Genomic DNA, 16550 nt, shown 5'->3' on the forward strand with positions numbered 1-16550 from the left:
AAGGAGATAATCATACAAACCTGTTTAGAAAACTGCTGAAATGATCATCATCAAGATAAGGGTTGAATTCTTGTAAAGTCCTGTGCAGGCCACATATTTTTGCATAGCCATCTCTATTTTTATCCTTTATGAAAGGCATTATTGAAATCTTGGAAGTAATCCCTGAATTTATCCCTGAAAGACAAGCAGAAGTTTATTTTAGCTCCTTTGTTAACTGGGCTAAAAGGAGACAAACAAATACACAGAATAGGGGTGGAGAGGAAGAGAAAGATTTTGGGTTTATCTGTGTGTGGTAAGTTCATAAAATTTGTTCAGAGACTGCCAAATTGTTCTGAAACAAACCTCAAGTCCAATATGCCCTCCATTTAATTTATACATGGAATTGCATGGCTTGGGCCTCTTGCTATAAAGAAATGCTACCTGGGAGATGAACTGGTTCCTCTCTCCATTCAGAACTGCAGATGCAAAACATAGTTCTCTCTTTTAAAGCCTGTCCTGATCAGAGTTATAAAATGTTTATTATTATTACAGCCATTAAAATTATAAGGGTTTGACACCATAATGCCCTGCAGTTCTTGAGCCTCCTGAAACTCTGACACAGCAAGACAACTACTTCAACAAAACCTGCTGGACCTGACCAGAACTGGAGTAGAGCAAGGCCTGATCCATATCCCTGTGCTGGACTTCAGATCAGGACCTTCAAACTTCTCTGAGACATCACTTCTGGCACATGATTGAATTTGGGCCTCAAAAATTGACTTTTCCTCTCCCTTCATTTTGTCACATTTCACTGACATCAGGCACTTTGATCAAATTTTGGGAACACAAGCAACGTGATTCTCTGCATCTTGACTCAATCAAAAGCCTCTCTGCAATTTGTTTCAAGAGTTTAGAGTAGGCACAAGCTCATTCTTTGCATGTTCAACCTTGACTTTAACTACCAAAGTGCCTTAAGATTAATGTAAGATAAAATGAATGAATGTATGTAAGATAAAGTGAACTATTCAAAGTATCTGGAGACTCCTTGAATACTCTAGAAAGTGTCTTTGATCAGCAGGTATTTCTTCAACTTAAATTTTATTATCAGGCTGAATGGTTTCACCTAACCCCCCCACCCCCAAACCACTAAAATTCATGTTACTTTTACCTTCTGGAGACTCTGGAAAAGGTATTTCCTTTGCCTACAAGTGGTTTGTCTCAGCTCTGACCATACAGGTGGATTAGCAAATATGTGACATTCCTTACAACCAGAGGGCAGAGCTCTGCTGATTATAGAAATATTCCATATTAGTGAGAGCCAGAGCTTTGCCCTCTCAGTCTGTGCCCCAGTTGTGGTTTTGACAGGTGTCCTAGAAACACAGGCCACACATTTCCTTTTTTTAAAATAATGCTGCCTGTCAGCCATCTTTTGAAGATTTTGTCTGTCTTCTAGTGCTACTATACATAAGGCCAGAGACTGTCTTTATTAATGCTTTTAATTTGGGAAAATTGTTTCCCAGATTTACAGCCTGGTGTGTCCATTTTATGTAGTAAATCAAAAGTTACTTGCACAGATTGCCCATCTGAAATGAACTCTCATGTAACATTCCTGTGCAAAGTGGCCTCTGGACACCTTTGTTATCTTTGTGAGTGGCATATTTGTAATGATTCAGGCTTATATTATTGACAGTTAATCCTTTATGATATTTCTCCTCCCTTACATTTACATTTTTGTCTAATCACATTCTCAGGCCCTCAGATGGTTTTTTACAGCTTCCCTACTGGTTTTCTCTCTATTCTATGTCTCCAGTTTAGGCAGGACAATTTCTTCAAGTGAATGGCTTTTCCTGTGAAAAATCAAGAATGAACTTTAAGCCTAAAGGAAATCTTTGAAAGCAAAACCTCTTGTCGAGTGGTCTAAAAATGCAAGGTGCTAAGCGCCTTGTCAGGTGCAAGGAAGTTTGCTTAGATCCAGCAGAACAATCTGGATTTTAAATTTTTGTAAAAAATTACTGATATTTGTAAAAATGTATGCAGCCCTTTTACCTGAAAACATCCTTTACAGGACAGTGGCTGTCCTGAAACAAGGACTCGGTCCCAAGAACAATCTCAGTCACTTTTCATCTTGAAATGCTAACTGGCTCATTTTCAAACTTCCCACTATGACTCCTAAATAATCCAGCTCCTTTGCAAGCTTCTCTCTCACAACCAGAGGGATGCTCCTAGCAGCACAAACTGCTCGTGAAAATACAGCTCTGTGTTCTGTGTCTCCTTTTTCTCTGACACTAAGGATTTCTGGGTGCTGATCTCCTGGGTTTATGGATCCTTCCTCAGACTCAATGCTTTAACCAAGCCAAGGGATAGGCATGTTTAAAAAAACCCCAAACATTAACTCTTGTTGAGCTTTTGACAGGGTACCCTTCCTTCTCAGACCAGGGTAAAAGAGCAGGGGAGGCTGCTGTTCTGCTAAGTTCTTTATTTCATAGTCTCACAGCTTTCTTGAAGGCAGAGTTCAAAGGGGGTTACATGATAAAACCAAGCAGTAGCAGCAACAGCAGGCAAAACCAGCTTCTTCTCTATGTTCTATATGCTCCATGTATTTTTTCTTACAGAAGTGTGGATTATATTTGTTAATTGACCAATAAGATTAACACACAATTCTAGTTTTCCTTTTCTTAACCTGTCCTGGTCTAATTCTAACAGTTGTAAGTCTTGCACAAGTGTTACACAGGTATTACACAGATTTGTGTGTACAGTTTCCATCAGTTCTTATTGTTTATGTGAACACTCTATCTAAAAAAGGTGAACAGTGTAATTCTATCTATATTTTGTCTAAAGTAAAGAATTCTGTGAAAAGGTAACACTGCTGCAGCAAGAACTGTGTTTAAGGTCTCTGCTACAGCTTTTTAATGTTTAAGGCACTTAGCATATATTTCTACTGCAGTTAAAAAATCTCTGTTTCACTTTGGTGTGGCTTCATGTATCTCATCTTGTACAAAGGTTTTAATTCAACCCCTGTGCTTTGGCTTCCCTCTGGGCCTGAGTCCAGAGGAGCTTTCACTCCAACAACTCTTTCTGCCTATAAATTTAAACTACCCCCTTCATCTTTTTCAAATTAAGTTCATTCCATCCTTTGATACAAATTAGATTCTTGCTAGACATCCTCAGTTTCTAAAGTCTTTCCTCAACATGGAGAGATCCTTGGGCCAGATATTTTACAGTGTGCTTGGAGGTAGCAGTGACTGAGCACCAGTTTTTAATTTAGAGGTTGTTTATTCTTAGTCTGCAGCCCACTTGTGAAGCTCTTGCACAGCATTTCTCGGTGGTATTTTGTTGTATTGCATGTTCGTGCACCATCACATAGATCTGGGGATATGGAGAGTATTCTCTTTTGCTTCTGCTTCTCCAGTTGCAAGGCCCTGCAAAGTAACTGTATTTCCTATAGCTGATGAAGAATTTCTAAACTCCTGGACATAATGTGAATCTATGAATTTTCACATATTTCACTTTGGCTATTTGCAGATAGCTCTGAAGAGTCTCTTTAAGTTTTTTCTGTTTCCTTTTCTGACAGACAGCATGTCCTTCTCCCCTTCTGGTATTTCCATATTGTTCCTTCTGACTGTCCCAGCTTGACTAAACAGATTTTTCTAGCATACCTTTTTTTTTTTTTTTTTTTTTTTTTTTTTTTTTTTTTGATCCTACTTTCCTGGGATCTTTTCTGTATCTTTGGATCTTTGATTTGATCCTTTAAAATGGAATCTCTGAAATGTCATAGCTACTTGACTGATCTGTTATTTTAAGACCAGCTAAAAATTCTTCAAAGGATTCCTCCTTCTGCATTCCTATATGAAACCTGTGTCTTTCAAAAGTTCAAGTTTCCTTGCGAGTGCAATATTCCTTCAACTTACTTTCTGTAAATGCATGGATTGCCCTCTCACCCTGGCTTGGTTTCATGCCATTAAAAACTTTGATAGCTCCTACTCCTGCAATATTCCAGAAAATAGTTGTGAGCTTCCTTATGATTAATCTGGGCACTGTATATAAGTTCCAAGGCATGATGTGAGGCTTTTCAAGGAAACTGCAATAATGCCCGTGTGATTTAGAGGCTCTAAAAGCCCCTAAAGAGCTATCACTTTTTCTCTCACTTTCAAATCTCTCTTTTTCTGCTTAATTCCTTCCTCTCTTTCACATCCTACTCCTGATACCACATGGCACTGGGCTTACATTCACAGCAAGGCTTGTATTGGAAAGAGCATGGAAGAGTTCTGCAGAGGGTGCACAGCAGTTAGGGTGCACTGGCATTGCCTTCCTGCTGGCCTTACTCTCCTCAGTCTCCACGTTCCTAATTACTGACTAACCAGCTCAGCCTCCTCTCAGATACAAGACCCTAGAGATCCAACGTCTGCTAATTACATCTCTGAGTTCTAACTTTTATTATGTTCAGAATCCTGCAGATTTTCCAGCAGAGAAACAAATCTAAAATCTCCTGTCAGAGGAGGGTTTGCTTTTCTAGAGCTGACGTGCCATTGCTTAAACCCCACAGCTTTACAGCCAAAGGGCAGTGGTGGAGGAGGATGGGGACTGAGGCCCAGCAAGAGACCACGAGAGTCACACCAAGGAAGCAGGACAGCAACTTAAAAGCCAAAGCCAGCTGGCCACCCTAAGGAAAATTTGTGATTTCAGTGAGACAGTGATCTGCCAGCCCCAAAATCTATTCAGCACAGCCCCTTCCATCTTGCAAGGGTGGGCTTTGAAGGGTTGGTATGGTCCACATTGTACACTCATTGCAGAAAAATTCAGCAACCCTTTTCAACTATATTTACTTTCAGTGCCACTCTTCATCACTACTGTCATCTTCCACTTAAATCTTCACAGAATCACAGAAGTCCCAATGAAAGTAGAGGCTGAGATTTTGAGATTCATATTTCTGGAAAATTGAAGCATTCAACATTTTTTGGTCTAATAAAAGATTTCCAGGTGGTAATTACTCCACTCACAGCAATAAACATCTACGTGGAGAAAATGAGGATTAAAACCATAGATCAAGCTGCAATGCCAAAAAAGTAATATTTTCTTGCAAATGTTTCATATTTTTTCTTGAAGAGCTGCAGAGCCACTGCACACTGTTCAATGTCTGTTTCTAATTTGGGCAATTTGTTCCAAAAGCAAAAGGAAGAAAAAAGTGCAAGGCAGTATGTTTTGAATTGTAAGATGTCCAGAGCTTTTGTCTGCCTCACAGTGTGCAATCACAGGGCCCTGAAACTGCTCCAAAGCTGGTGGGGTGAGGTTCACAGCCCTTGCAGAAAGCCAGGAGTAAGGACACAAGCTGGATGCAGCCACTGGGCAAGGAAAAATGTGAGGGCTTGTGCAGGATCACCAAAGGGGAAGCGGGTGCTGCTCCCAGTGCTGCTGAAGTGGGTCCTGTAAACAGCAAATTGACACTGCAGGCAAATATCTCCTCCCAGTCCCAATGTGACAGGTGAAAGGAATCAGTTTCCCAGTGCACTGAGAAGGAGGTGTGGACTGAGGCCCTGGTGGAACACCCTGGCTTGGTTTTGCATTGGTTTTTCTGACCAGGACCTGACCTCCTTACACCAACCTTACAGTCAGAGGGATGGCTCCCACCTCTGCTTCTCATGTGTCAGCTCTCTGAGGGGTTTCTGGAGCAGGAGGCTGACACTGGACTGGATTCCTGCTTCACAGCCTCCACACACATGGATTTCATCCTCTGGACAGCAACTCTGGCTCTAGAGTAATTGATGGCTTTCCAGGGCCTTACATGAAATCTGAGAAGTTCAGAGGTCTGGATTCAACTTCTCTTGCACATCCAGATTTCCAAGAGAGAAAACCAGACAGGCACTGCTAGCACAGGAGTGCTCCCACTATCCAGGAGGTGGGCGAGGAAGTGTGGGAGGCAAAAAGAGAACATTCAGCGGAACTGAAAGGTGGCAATAATCAATAACAAGACTTCTGCAGACCATGAGTGATTAAACTGTGAACTTATTTCCAGTCAAAGCTGCAGATGACAAATTTCAAAGTATTAAAATCAGAACTGGGTGTCCTATATATATATATATATATATATATAGTTCTGATATATATATATATATATATATATATCAAGAAAAGCAGAATCTAACAAATAATTAGAATGCAATTTTGGAAAGGGTTATAAAAGTCCCTTCTGCAGGTTTAAACCAAACTGTCAGCACTCAGGATGAGAGAGCCCCAGTGCAGGGGTCAGAATATTCCATGTCCATCTATTAGAAGGCTCCTCTACCTCAACCAGCAGCATCTGGCCCCAGCTGCTAGCACATAACTGCATGCAGTCCTATGTGACCCAGTCTCCAATTTCTATTTCTCCAAACAAAGGTTAAGCAGTGTGTATCTGTGAGTATTGTTGCCGTTCTAACCATGGTTGTTGTTACTGTGGGTTCACAAAAGGAAATAATCCTGAAGGATGGGGACCTGCCAGCATCTCACATCATGGTTATTTTATTTCTACCTGGCATGTCTTCTCCATTGATTTAATCACTCTCCAGCTGCTTCAGGAGGATATTTGCATCTTTGAGCCACGCTGTATAATTTCTGCTTGCAGCACACAGCATCTTCCTGACTCGCAGAGCTGCTTCTTATTTATAGCACTGGAGGCAGGGCTGCCTTACACTTGGCATTGCACTAACAGGAAAGAAATAGAAGGTTCCTGACCAGAGGAGCTCTTCATCCAAGTCAGACTAGAGACAACGGGCTGGTACAAAAAATGGAGTGGAAAAGCCCAGTATGAGGCAGTTTCACATCAAACAGTTACAAATACAGTAATAAACAATGCCTGCAACACAGCAGCTGCCTCACCATCTCTGCTTTATATTATACAATTCTTTACAGGTAGAACTCTCGTTGATACCTGTGGGTGTCATAAGTGCAGTTTATGCCAGAGAGCTGCAATGCAGGTGGGAGAGATGTGATGCTGAAAAGAAAGGACAATTTTGCTCTTATTCTTTCAGCCTGTTTGGGATACTGAGAAACAAAATTTTAAAGAGCAGGGTAAAAAGGCAAAAGCCTGAGCTTACAGGCTTCTCTCTCTCTTTTGTGGGGCAGTGTTGTGCTGATTTCCCAAGCTGCCTCTTTATCTGCAAGACAGGGCTGCTCTTCTCTGTTTATGAGTGTATCAACTTTACCAACAATGTCATCGGGAATTATCATTCTTATAACAATAATTTATTCATTTCTACAACTTCCAGACACTTTCCAAGCACAAAAGAAAGCAAATCTGTGCTCCTGAGGATATATTTTCACATGGGTTTTGCTCCTGAGGATTTATACTGCTAAATAAAAAATAAAAAATATAATACATTTCAGGAGAAGAGTGAAAGCACGAGCAAGAAACATGATAAGCATCTAGGTGGTGTTTACCCACAGAAATGCAAAGTTTTAACAGCACTGTGGTGGGGCAGAGGATTCTCCTGCTGCCTCAATCTGCTGGCAGGTGAGGGAATCTTACAGCAGCAGGAGGAGCAGGCTAATCACTGCTGACTCACGGGGGCAAGCACAGATCTTTAGACTCCACTGCAAGCAGGATGATATAATTTTGTCATTTGTCTGTCAAATGCTCTTCTCAGGAGCAGCGACCTACTAACTGTGAGTGTTGATTTTGTTCCAGGCAGGGACTCGGAGATGAGATGCATGTGCCTGTCATGTGGAGCCAGGGTCCGTCCTTGTCAAGGCTGGTTTTGCTGCACTCCAAAGCCATTTCCTAGCAATTTAAGTAGCTGCTAGAGGTGAAGCCGAGTGTGATTGTCACCTGGCCCTCATCCAAGGGACAGGGAGTGAGACGGGACCACGGTGTCCTACACACCCACTCCGTCCAGCTGCAAGGAAAGCCCCTGGTGAGCATAACCAGGTCTAAGCAAAGGTTGCCTGAGGCAGTCTGATGGGGAAGGACCTGCACTTGCTCTTCTCACTCAGTCTGAGCTGATAGCAGTGTTAGGACTGGAACCACGAGCTGAGATGATACCAATCAACAGGCCAGAGAGTGCCCCAGGCACAGGGGCCACCTGGCACATCTCTGCCAGTGAACCTTCTCAGCCACCCAAAGGGACCAGCTGCCTCCAAACTGCCCAGGAGAAACTGTCCTTGGGGCGTTCTTGCTCCCAACCAGTGCTGGGAGGGAGCAGGGAAAACATTAGCTGTCACAAGTCAAAGTTTTGGCAGTTCAGCAGCAGTCTGGGAGTGTCTCTGGACATTCTGGTTTGCCAGTAGTGATGCTGCCATAAGGTCTGTGTAGTAAAAGATATAACCCATGGAAAATATCTGTGAAAGAAGCCTCCCAGTGCACACAAGCTAGGCTTATCTCCAGCAAATCAGGGAAATAACACTATGGATAATCTTGGTCCAGCACCTCCCAAGACTCTTTTTCAGAGCCTTTTTTTTAGTAACATTGTATTTGTATTCCTCGCAGTGTCATCTTGACAAACTAAACACAAATGCTGAAAGTTAAATGCTAAGCTCATAAATAACTTACTGGGTCTGATTTTTTATTTCTTTTACATGCAGAGCTTTTTTTTTCCTGTTGTTCCCACTGCTCTTTCAGCTTTGAATGCTTCTTTTGTTTATTATTCTAATGTGCTTGTGGATGTGCATGGCTGTCGTCCATGATGTGTTGGCTGAGCCTGTGTCAGTGGACAGAAACTCTATCCTCAGTTTCTTAAAAATTCTTGGTGAGTTAGTTATCCTTTTTCATCTGTATCATACCTTGAAAAAGAAATGCTCTTTTTAAATATTCATGTGTTCCCCATAGAAAGGCATTACAGATGTCCTTAACTGACTTAACAGCTTAGCTCTCACTGACTTCCCTTCCTTACAGAGGTGCCATACCACACTGAAAATGAATGAGTGACTTTACGTGAGACTCAAAAGATGGGGCTTATGCATTGTAATCACAGAGTTGCTTCTAAAAATACTACCCTGAGGCACAAATTGTCAGGAGTATTCTCCAGCTCTCAGTGTTGCAGCCTTTCAGAGTCTGGTTTGTGCTGCATGGAGCTGGTCTCCTAAAAATCCATTCTCAAGTGTCTCAAAGTGGTCACACAAGTCTGAGATGCTCAGAGGTGTAATCCTCCTTCAGAAAAACAGGTTTACCTTCATAAACACTTTTCATATTTTCTTAGGTATAAATCCTTCCATAGGCTTTTTCCCCTGGAGGTTCTCCCCCTGCTAGAGCTCTGATGCATGGTAATGCCTAATTTAGTCTCAGCCTCACTCTAGTTCCTTTATTCAAGTTACAGACATATCAGGCATGTAGGAGATTTTAGTTATTCTCTAAAAGGAGTGGCTGATGGGAGTGAAGTTATGCAGCAGATAACTGCATGAAAAGGACACTCTTCAATGTGCCATAGGAATAAGGAATAAGAACGGGAAGTAAAATCTAATGGAGTAGAAAATAATTCATAGATGAATCAGTGCTAAGAAAAATCTATATGGTTAGTGCAGTTTGTAACCAAAATGCAATACACTCAGATTCTCTATATTAGAGTGATTACTTTTCAAAATAGACCTGTAATGAAGGTAGCTTTTTATATAATGTCACATACAGCTGGCATCTATCCCACTGCAAACACAGTTTACAGCACAGCTCCTCTTTGTTGAAGGCAGACAAGTTCCCCCCACTTCCCAACAAATTACTCATCTATAAAAACATTTCACGACATTACTTGAAATCTTTACACAGCATGAAATTGCCTTGTTTTCTTTTGTTAAGTATTTGGTGTGTGGCACTTTTCTTTTGACTGTGTCGCTTTTATTTAGGTTGAAAATACTGTGAGCAAACGTAGTGCTCTAAAAAGAAGAGGCTGTGCCTTCATACAGGTGTGCAAAGTGGACTGTCCACAGACCTCCTGGATGGAAGCTCTGTTTACAGTTCCCACCTGACCTATCTGGAACTGACTTTAACCCAGGAGAAACCGAGCCAGGCATTTGTGTGTAAGAAAAACTGATGGAAAAGAAGTTAATTTAACTAGTGACCTACATTTCCATCCGAGAAGAAAATGCATGTTCAATTAAAGGGATTGGAAATTCTGAAGCCAAGAGGAAGTCCTATCTTTGAATTAATTGGAAACTGGTGGATCTAACTGAACTTAGTATGATAAGACATAGCTTCCTGTAACACAGTGTCATGTACAGAGGTCACAATCATAACAAAATAAAAGATTTCTTGTGCAGTGTAACCTATTGTCATTCATGGCACTACCAAAGGCTCTGTAATCCTATAAAAGATGCATTATTGCAAGACCTAATCATTTAGAGTTGTCATACCTTGCCCACAGCTGCTTCGATCCTTCCAGGGTGATTGGAATGCCAAATGGGAACAAGAACTTCTTCAAGTCCCTTGGCTGTACCATGCCATTTCCTTCACTGTCAAACCCTTGAAAACTCTGGAATGCAAAAGAAATCATCACTAACAAGAACCAACAAGTTTGACAAAATGTCTGATCTCTCTACAAGCTTAATAAATAATGGGAATTGAGAAGGAAACAGAAAATAATAGAATCATACAATACTTTGGGTTGGAAGGGACTTTGAAAAGCCTTTTAGTCCAATCCCCTGCAATGAGCAGGGACATCTTCAACTAGATCAGGTAATGGTCTGAAAAATGACAGACCTGCAGATTTTCTCTCCAACTCATTCTATATCTAATACTAGTTAGATTTTGCTTTGGGTTTGGGTTGGTTGGTTGGGTTTGTTGGTGGTTTTACCAGTCAATTTGTAAACTGAGATTACCAGTACTACTGTTTAATGTACATTGTTAGTGAAAAAAACATATTCATTTCTTTCTTCTGCTGAATTACTGACCAAATACTTCAACTATTCGAGAAGTTTAAAAAGATGGGAATATTTTTATAGGACAGATTTATGAGAGTTTTTTTGCATGGTGCAAGCATCACCCTTAATGGTTCTCTGGGATGGGAAGCACTGAGTGTCAGCAGAGCAGAAAGCTGTGTTTGTGTACAGCCTCAGTGGTCAGGCCTCAGGTGTAGTCCATTACTCCTCTTACAACAGAAACATTAAATAAAACTAACAATAGTAGGATATGAAGAAAGTTTTAGAAATAACTGTAATAGCATCTACTACGTAATCAATGTTGCAAAAATTGCATATTATTCAAACAGTGGATTTCTTTTTAATTACAGAGTAAGTTTTTTATCATTAATGAGCTATTTTGCACGGGTCTCTTTGAATATTTATAGAATCTGAAGATCAACATTGCATGATGTTCTGAAATCTATTAGTGCTGCTTATTTATTTAAAGAAAACATTCTTCTTACCCTTACTAGGTCATGCCATCTGGTTCTTGCTTTGATAACAAGATAGTAATGAGTGTGATCACAAGCTAGCTCTGCATCCGTTATCATCTGTTTTTTTCACAGAGAAGAAAAAAATAAAAAACCAACTTAGTATGTTTTACGTTAGTGGGAGCTTTAATCTCCACACATTTCCTTCCCTTTTGTTGTTCTTCACGGTGCTAGTGGTTTTGTTTTCTAATTTCCAAGATACACACTAAAGATTGTTACTTCACATCTGTGTAAACTTAATTCTTTAAATATTGCCTTATTTCCCTGGCTGCAGGTTAGAGAAGATGTTTTAAATTTTGTAATTCCCTATTTATTTTCAAATCAATGCTGTTCAATTCTCCCTCAAACTCAAGAGCTAGCATGGATCATTTATACACATAGAAGGAAATGTTCATTATCTCACAAACAATTATATCCTGGAGTGACTCCAGGAAGATTATCCTTGATTTACATCAATTACATAGACCAAAACTATCTTTGTGAGTCACCAAGGCATGGCTAGAAATGGGAAGTAAGGCAAAAAACATTTTCAAATTCAGCCACCATTGCAAGTGCCTAAATTTTGGGAGCTGGTTGGTGCTTCTGATTGAATCCAAACACGCAGAGGAATATGGGAGCCTCAGATCAGTTTGCTACACTGCACCGAAATCTGACTAAATTCATGTGCTGCACAAGGACTCCCACACCTGAGAATCACTCTTGAGAGAAGATTCCATAAACATAAACAATTGACCAATAAAATAGTCTGAACATTTAACTGTGAAAATGCAAATGCTCTTCAGCCTTCCCATCTCTGTGTTTTCTTTGTTAAACTTCTGAAGCAGCAAGAGTATTTGAAATGGGGAAGTTCTGGAGCTAAAGTCAGAATGTTTCTATTTCTAGGTAAGTATGAACTGAAACAGAAATGAGAGCACAGCAGTAACTGGTAATCTCAGATTCCAACTGGTAACAAGATTCAGTCATCATTTGGGAGGTTCAGGTTGGATTACAGGAGAAATTTCTTCACTGAAAGGGTGGTTAAGCACTGGAACAGGCTTCCCAGGGAAGTGGAGGACTCACAGTCCCTAGAAATGTTCCAAAAAATGGGCAGAGTAGCACTTTGTGATATGGTTTAGCTACCATGGTGGTGTTTGGTCAGAGGATGGATTCAATGATTTTGGAGGTTTTTCTCCAGCTTCAATGATCCCATGATCATCAGTTTCCTTTCTTGTTTCAGACTGATGTCCTTGATTCACTCAGTTGTCCAATTCAGGAAAAAAGAAAAACAAACCAAGCAGATAAATATTACTACCATCAGAGCCAACAGTAATGCTGTAAGAGACAAATAAAAACTGGGAAATAAGCCTATGTGTATATATCACATCATCACTGCCACAGCAGAGATGAGTTGCTGATCAGGAGCTTTTCCAGTCCTGTTGTATCTTGTCATTATTTTTATAAATTCGTCTCTCTTTGCACAGTTAAACAGAGTTTCACACTGAGCTTTTAGAATGAATTTTTTATGGCTTAAATTTTGTTTATCATTAAACTTAAGCTCAAACTTTAAAATTCTGGACATTTTAAGCAGTGTCACTTCTCACAGGAAGGGATGCTGCAGCTGTACCATCTCTATCCTCCACCCACTCCATGAGGCCTCTGCACACCTCTCCTGATCTTGTCTGCTCCTGGTGCCCACGAGGCTCCCCTGCTGTGAAGGACTCTGGCAACAATACTGGTGCCAGAACTGACAGACACTGTCTCAGACAGGTGATGCCCTGCCTGCACTTCCACCCCAAAGGACAGCTGGTTCCCAAACCATGTCCCCCGCTCTGCATGCTTGGAAGATGCAGCAAAGTTGTCCAGTTTGGAGGCTCACTCAGCTCTAAGGCTTCAGCTCAGGCACCAGTTTATATGTCTGACCTTACAGATTAAAACAGCCACCAGGGGTAATTCTGGCATTTTAACCCAGACTCAATGGATTCAGTGTCTAAATGAATGCAGTCATAAATCACTGAGAACTTGGTAGAGCTTCCCACTTAAGCTTGATGAAGATGTATTTTAATATCACAACTTTGTTTATAGCCACTACAAGTGTTCACACTGTATATTCATCTCTGTAAACACAGCAGGTTACTGTAGGTGCTGTGCAACTTTTCCTTGCTTACTTGTGAGATGGCAAGAGCCAAGGAAGTACCTCCTTAGCTTCTTGGGTGTGAAACAGCCGACAGAATGCTTGCTAATGTAACATGAAGGTCAGGTTCCTTCCCAACAAACCCAGTGGGTACAGGAATTCCTCAGGGGAAGCAAAAATCTGCTCAGGACTTGCTGATACTGTCACTGTCACTGTCTGTTTCACAGAAGGCAGAATAGGTGTCCTAACAAGGAATATTTAGCTAAATATCTTGAACTAAATATATTTAACAAGTCTACTGCATATTTTTTGAACATAAATAACAAAAGTTTGCTCTAGACTTGTATTGGCAACTGGCAAGTATTTTATTGCAGTTTAAGAATACAAAGCATTTGTAGTATTGCCTTACAGAAAATAATAAGCAAATGTAGAAAAGCTGGACAATCAACTCTTGATTAAGATCACCGTGTTGCAAACTTTAGGGACTAAGAACACCTTCTTGAATGATCATTCTCACAAATAGATGGGCTGTTCCATGAATGAGCAGTGCAGAGATGCTCTTTTCTAATTGCAGAATACTTAATTGCTGTGCTCACAAAAGGATGGGAAAAAATAACCCGGAATGTATTTTCCTGGCAGAGGCTGCAGAGAAAACAATTAAGAACAAAAAATGGTTTTGCCTTGAAAACTGAATGTATTTGAACTGGAAGTTTCTGAGAACACAGAAGACTTGAAATCCAACATAATTTTTAGAGCCTCTTTCCTGACATCTCCTCTGAACCAACTTTTAAAACAAGTATCTAAACAAAATATCTAAACAAATATCTAAACCTAAAGCATAAATTTTAAAAGAAATGGCAAATGGATAATTACTTACTAGCTTTAGTCATCACTGAGGCTTCTACCCTAAGCATTTTAAAACAAATGTTTGGATCAAAATAGCTACCAGCTTCACTGCCAAAAGCGAGCCAAAGCTCGATGTATTTACCCCATAGACATCCATCAGCATATCATTAAGGTGACTGAGATATTCTTCAGCAGTCATGCAGTGATAGTTGGCATCATTTGCTCTGTGGTTTGGGCTGTTACATAATATAGCTCCTGGCCCATTCAATCTCCCATCTGCAAGAATGAAATTGCAGTGTAGCAAATATTGAAAGTATATTAAAGATAAACAGCACAGTAATAAAGCATAAACAAACCCAGAAACCCTGCAACTGGATTCTTTACAGCACAACAAAGTCCAGCAGCTGTCTGCAGCATTAGTGGTGTCCACCCAGTTTGCAGTACTGGCCTCAGCTGTTATAATTTCCCCAGCACAAGATGAAGAAGGAAATCTCAAACTGAGGACAGTTCTGCTCCAGGCTGAACCAATGTGAGCTGTTTTAGGGGATTTGCCATCAAAACCCCTTGACTTAACACAGCATCACCCCTGAAAGTCTTCTGCCTGATGTTTTGGTAAGGTTCAGTCCCACACACAGCTTCGTATTGTCACAAGTTTATTATCCCACAGCCCAGCAGGATCAGCCACTTTCCCAGCAGGGCACTCACGTACCTCCAGTCCTGAAGGACTAAGGTACTTTTTAGGCCATAGAAAGTCTATTTTGGTGACTGTTTGAGATCTGATTCCTTCTGCTCATTGTGCAGTGGTACTCTAGGAGCCTGTTTTGCCTTGCTTCTGTGGGGAAAAAAGAGAAAAAGCGTCCTGTGTAACCTCTTGAGCATTTTAGAACTTTTCTGCAACATATGAGTCACAAAGAGGAGTGAAGAAATTCATGACAGATTTTAAAATGGGAAAAACTTGCAAAGAAAAATGTAAACGCTGTCATTTCACTACATCCAACTCCTGATTGATAGAAAAACCACTAAGGTAATGGTCTGCAGTAAAGGAACGTTTCTTTTCTTTTTAAAAGATTTACTTATGCTGGCATACAGAGCCTGTACAACTGCTCAAAAGAATCACTAAATAGTTTTCCTGCATCACTTTGACTTCTTCTAATTTTACCCTTTAAACCCTACTTTCCCCTACAGACATGCACTATCCTTTCTTTTTTTTTATTTGAGTTTCTATTGAAATATAGTCAAGAACATTTGCACTTATGCTATCTTCCCACTAAAGATTATAAGAAGAAGATCAGGCCTCTTTTTCTGTAACTACAGACCACCCTCTACCCCAGTGAATCACAAATCATTGGGAGAAAAAAAAAAAAGTTAGGAGGGTTTTTTCTTTGCCTTCTGGTTTCTGAGACTAACTTTATATTAAATGTGGGTCACACTTCCTTTTACAACTATGCGATATAGTAACATATGGAAAGAAAAGCTGTGATTCTCATAATTGGCAAAAGCTTTAAATACAGACAAAACACTGTTGATCCTTGATTTAAATCAAAGAGCTGGCACACTCATTTTCCCTGAGGTCAACCTGTTTCAAACATCTTTTATTATGCTACTGGATGTAAAGGTGCATATATTTTGGTGGATACCTGATTAGCTGGCTAAATTCACAAACTACATTCACAAACTTCTAAACTTCTAGGCCTGAATGAGGGAAAACCTGAACATTATGTCAGCCACCCACAAGTCAGCTCTTCCTCTTGTCTTACTCCTGAAAGAGAAATAATGACAGCAGAAAATAGTAGTAACAGCATGAAAAAAGTAAATGCAGCCTCTGAGAAAAATTACATAGGCACAATATGGAAGTTAAAACAGGCCTTGAAACCAATGACAAAACTGTCTTTGACTTCAGTGGTATCAGAATTTCACCCACAAAATCTAAACCTAAAGCATACATTTTAAAAGAAATGGGGAGTGGATAATTACTTACTAGCTTTAGTTGTCACTGAGGCTTCCACCCTAAGCAACTGGCTCAGATTCCATGAACTTCATCTTTAAGGGCTGGAAATGAAAACCCTTGCCTGCAGTGCCTTGAAATCAGTGAAATGACTGATGGGGTAAGGCAAGGAGAGGAGATGAAAAAAAATCTGCTCCCAAATTATGAATATATTCCTCTTTTATTCACTCTTTAGCAATAGTAAATCAGTGAAGGCCACATCATCATTTTATGGGTGGAAAACACCACATCTGTACCTACACCAAGAGTAAACCTTGCTCCC

At 40.3% G+C, this 16550-nt stretch overlaps 1 long non-coding RNA gene across 2 annotated transcripts; it reads right to left on the minus strand.

Moving 5' to 3' along the window:
- Positions 1-13816: 13816 nt before the first annotated feature.
- LOC138104756 (uncharacterized) lies at positions 13817-16000 on the minus strand. 2 transcript variants are annotated; one of them, XR_011148265.1, is made up of 3 exons: positions 15921-16000; positions 14993-15115; positions 13817-14559 (listed from the first exon to the last, which is right to left on the minus strand). It is a non-coding gene; the product is annotated as an uncharacterized lncRNA (long non-coding RNA). The 2 variants fall into 2 exon arrangements; XR_011148266.1 differs by having other exon boundaries at positions 13817-14079; positions 14426-15115.
- Between the last annotated feature and the right edge of the window lie 550 nt (positions 16001-16550).

The sequence above is a fragment of the Aphelocoma coerulescens genome, chromosome 1A (genome assembly GCF_041296385.1).
Source record: "Aphelocoma coerulescens isolate FSJ_1873_10779 chromosome 1A, UR_Acoe_1.0, whole genome shotgun sequence".
In the NCBI taxonomy this organism is placed as follows: domain Eukaryota; kingdom Metazoa; phylum Chordata; class Aves; order Passeriformes; family Corvidae; genus Aphelocoma; species Aphelocoma coerulescens.